Here is a 4,298-nt window from a genome sequence, read left to right as displayed (position 1 = left end):
TACCACTATCGTTCATGGGTTAGGCATTAGAGACAACCACACTCACTTAAATAGGGCACCACGTAATTCCGTTGAGACGACACCGTTTGAACTATGGTTTGGAGAAACCTAAGTTGTCGTTTCTTAAAAGTTTGGGGCTGCGATGCTTATGTGAAAAAGTTTCAGGTTGATAAGCTCGAACCCAAAGCGGATAAAATGCATCTTCATAGGACACCCAAAACAGTTGAGTATTCCTCCTAATTCAGATCCAAAAGCAATAGGGATTGTTTCTTGAATCGGGTCCTTTCTTGAGGAAAAGTTTCTCTTGAAAGAATTGAGTGGGAGGATGGTGGAGACTTGATGAGGTTGTTGAACCATCACTTCAACTAGTGTGTAGCAGGGCACAGGAAGTTGTTCCTGTGGCACCTACACCAATTGAAGTAGAAGCTTATGATAGTGATCATGAAACTTCGGATCAAGTCACTACCAAACCTCGTAGGTCGATGAGGATGCGTACTGCTTCAGAGTAGTACGTAATCCTGGCTTGGAGGTCATGTTGCTAGACAACAATGAACCTACGAACTATGGAAAAGCGATGGTGGGCCCGGATTCCGATGAATGGCTCGAGGCCATAAAATCTGAGAGAGGACCCATGACTTTGGAAGAAATACTTGATGGTTGTAAGGCCGTTGGTTAAAGATGGATTTTAAAAGGAAGACAAACAATGATGGTAAGTATCACCATTAAGAAAGCTTGACTTGTCGTTAAAGATGTTTTCCGACAAGTTCAAGGAGTTGACTACGGTGAGACTTTCTCACTCGTAGTAATGCTAAGAGTCTGTTGGAATTGGATTAGCAGCTACTGCATTATTTATGAAATCTTGCATATAGGATGTCAAAAACCATTGTTTCCTTGACAGTTTTCTTGAGGAAAGGTTGTATGTGATAAAACCAGAAAGTTTTGACAATCCTGAAAGACACTAACAAGTATGCAAAGCTCCAGCAGTCCTTATAAGGACTGGAGTAAGCATCTCGGAGTTGGAATGTACGCTTTGATGAGATGATCAAAGATTTTGGGTTTATACAAAGTTTATGAGAAACTTGTATTTCCAAAGAAGTGAGTGGGAGCGCTATAGAATTTCTGATAAGTATATGTTGTTGACATATTGTTGATCAGAAATGATGTAGAATTTCTGGAAAGCATATAGGGTTATTTGAAAAGTGTTTTTCAATGGAAAACCTGGATTAAGCTACTTGAACATTGAGCATCAAGATCTATGAGGATAGATAAAAAACGCTAAATGGTACTTTCAAATGAGCACATACCTTGACATGATCTTGAAGGTGTTCAAGATGGATCAGTCAAAGAAGGAGTTCTTTCCTGAGTTGTAAGGTATGAAGTTAAGAGTTAAAGCTTGACCACGACAAAAGAGAGAGAAAGGACGAAGGTCGTCCCCTATGCTTCAGACGTAGGCTCTATAGTATGCTATGATGTGTACCGCACCGGAAGTGTGCCTTGCCATGAGTCAGTCAAGCGGTACAAGAATGATCCAGGAATGGATCATTGGACAGCGGTCAAAATTGTCCTTGGAGTAAATAAGGACATGTTTCTCGATTATGGAGGTGATAAAGAGTTCGGCATAAATGGTTACGTCGATGCAAGCTTTAACACCTATCCGAGTGACTGAGTAGCAAACCGGATACGTATAGTGGAGCAACCATTTGGAATAGCTTCAAGTGGAGCGTGGAAGCAGCATTTACAATATGACCTAGAGATTTGCGAAGTACACACGGATCTGAATGTTGCAGACCCGTTGACTAGAACCTCTCTCACAAGCAAAACATGATCAAACCCCAGAACTCATTGAGTCTTAATCACATGGTGATGTGAACTAGTTTAGTGACACTAGTAAACTCTTTGGATGTTGGTCACATGGCGATATGACCTATCAGTGTTAATCACATGGTGATGTGAACTAGATTATTGACTCTAGTGCAAGTGGGAGACTATTGGAAATATGCCCTAGAGGCAATAATAAATTAGTTATTATTATTATATTTCTTTGTTCATGATAATCGTTTATTATCCATGCTATAATTGTATTGATAGGAAACTCAGATACATGTGTGGGTACATAGACAACACCATGTCCCTAGTAAGCCTCTAATTGACTAGCTCGTTGATCAATAGATGGTTACAGTTTCCTGACCATGGACATTGGATGCCGTTGATAATGGGATCACATCATTAGGAGAATGATGTGATGGACAAGACCCAATCCTAAGCCTAGCACAAAGATCGTGTAGTTCGTATGCTAAAGCTTTTCTAATGTCAAGTATCATTTCCTTAGACCATGAGATTGTGCAACTCCCGGATACCGTAGGAATGCTTTGGGTGTACCAAACATCACAACGTAACTGGGTGGCTATAAAGGTGCACTACGGGTATCTCCGAAAGTGTTTGTTAGGTTGGCACGAATCGAGACTGGGATTTGTCACTCCGTGTAAACGGAGAGGTATCTCTAGGCCCACTCGGTAGGACATCATCATAATGTGCACAATGTGACCAAGGGGTTGATCACGGGATGATGTGTTACGGAACGAGTAAAGAGACTTGCTGGTAACGAGATTGAACAAGGTATCAGCATACCGACGATCGAATCTCGGGCAAGTACAATACCACTAGACAAAGGGAATTGTATATGGGATCGATTGAGTCCTTGACATCGTGGTTTGTCCGATGAGATCATCATGGAACATGTGGGAGCCAACATGGGTATCCAGATCCTGCTGTTGGTTATTGACCGGAGAACGTCTCGGTCATGTCTGCATGATTCCCGAACCCGTAGGGTCTACACACTTAAGGTTCGATGACGCTAGGGTTATAAAGGAAGTTTATATGTGGTTACCGAATGTTGTTCGGAGTCCCGGATGAGATCCCGGACGTCACGAGGAGTTCCGGAATGGTCCGGAGGTAAAGATTTATATATGGGAAGTCCTGTTTTGATCACCGGAAAAGTTTCGGGTTTTATTGGTAACGTACTGGGACCACCGGGAGGGTCCCGGGGGTCCACCAAGTGGGGCCACCATCCCCGGAGGGCTGCGACCAGCCCCAGGTGGGCTGGTGCACCCCCCACAAGGGGCCAAGGTGCCTAGGGTTTGGGGGAGGGGGCGCACCCACCTAACTTGGGGGGCAAGTTTCCCCTCTCTCCCCCCTTGGCCACACCCTAGATGGGTTTGGGCTGGCCGCCGCCCCTAGGGGTGGAACCCTAGGTGGGGGCGCAGCCCTCCCTCTCCCCCTATATATACTTGAGGGTTTTGGGGCTGACAACAGATGAGTTTGACCTCTCCCTGGCGCAGCCCTACCTCTCTCCCTTCTCCTCTCCCGCGGTGCTTGGCGAAGCCCTGCAGGATTGCCACGCTCCTCCATCACCACCACGCCGTTGTGCTGCTGCTGGATGGAGTCTTCCTCAACCTCTCCCTCTCTCCTTGCTGGATCAAGGCATGGGAGACGTCACCGGGCTGTACGTGTGTTGAACGCGGAGGTGTCGTCCGTTCGGCAATAGGATCTCCGGTGATTTGGATCACGACGAGTACGACTCCTTCAACCCCGTTCTCTTGAACGCTTCCGCTTAGCGATCTACAAGGGTATGTAGATGCACTCTCCTTCCCCTCGTTGCTGGTTTCTCCATAGATAGATCTTGGTGACATGTAGGAAAATTTTGAATTTCTGCTACGTTCCCCAACAGAGTAGGGGATCCCGAGCTGGTGGTCTTAGCTAGATGGTTACAGGAAGAAAAGAAACACATGGTTTACCCAGGTTCGGGCCCTCTCGAAGAGGTAATACCTCACTCCTACCCTTGTTTATATTTTGTGGATGGAGTGCAAAGTACACATGATCTACCTCGAGATCGTATGAATGAGTCTAAAAGTCTTGCCTCTATGGACTAAACCCCTCGGCTCATATAGGGGCTGGGGGTACCTAGTGGTTACCCATGATTAGTTGCATCTAGAGATAAACATGTCGAGTGTTTGAATATGCATTGAAGTGTGTGCCAAGTCTTTGGAAGATCCCATCTTGAGTACATCGAGGGCTATGGCAAACATGGCCCATTCTTAAGTTGTCGGTGGGTCCTCGGCCTGATCCATGAATGGCAGACCAATGAGGTGAGTACCCCCTAATCTAGGACACCGTCAGTAGCCCCTAATCTGGTCTTTAAGTCGAGGACATTGATCCACTACTTGTAACGGCTTCAACTTCAGGTCTTCGGCTTTGAAGTCTAGTTCTTCCGAATTGGTTCTATGCTCAAGGATTCCTTG

The sequence above is a fragment of the Triticum aestivum genome, chromosome 3B (genome assembly GCF_018294505.1).
Source record: "Triticum aestivum cultivar Chinese Spring chromosome 3B, IWGSC CS RefSeq v2.1, whole genome shotgun sequence".
NCBI classification, from domain to species: domain Eukaryota; kingdom Viridiplantae; phylum Streptophyta; class Magnoliopsida; order Poales; family Poaceae; genus Triticum; species Triticum aestivum.
This window is presented reverse-complemented; position numbering follows the sequence as displayed.